Below are 483 nucleotides of genomic sequence, written 5' to 3' on the forward strand. Positions count from 1 at the left end.
ATATAGTGAGAAAGTATGTTGGAACAACGACTAGTGGTCACTACAACGAATAAAAGGTCTTTTATTCTCCCACACTCGTCTCTGCTTCTTCTCAGATTCTTTATATTTCCCACCAATTACTGTACCAACATAAAAGAAAATGTCTATGGCAAGCACACTACCCGACTCCCCCCCCCCCCAATCGATATCACGTGAGCGCAGCCTTGCTCGTAATAATGAAGCCATCAGTGCCCAGGCTGTAATTACGGCATCATCCCCGCATTAAGAGTGGTTACACTCGACCATGCCGAAGGGCCTCGCCACAGCGTGCTGTCGGGCCTCCATTTGTCAAGGAGCGTCGCCGCTGCTCTTGGATTTTTACGCGCACGCAAGATAAGGCTTACCTGCTGATAGGCTACGTGCATGCGACACGGGAGACACACCTATCAACACATGTAAAATGCTTAGTGCACACACTCGTTTTCAAAAGGGCGCACGGAACAA

Source organism: Penaeus monodon, chromosome 15, assembly GCF_015228065.2.
Source record: "Penaeus monodon isolate SGIC_2016 chromosome 15, NSTDA_Pmon_1, whole genome shotgun sequence".
NCBI classification, from domain to species: Eukaryota; Metazoa; Arthropoda; class Malacostraca; order Decapoda; family Penaeidae; genus Penaeus; species Penaeus monodon.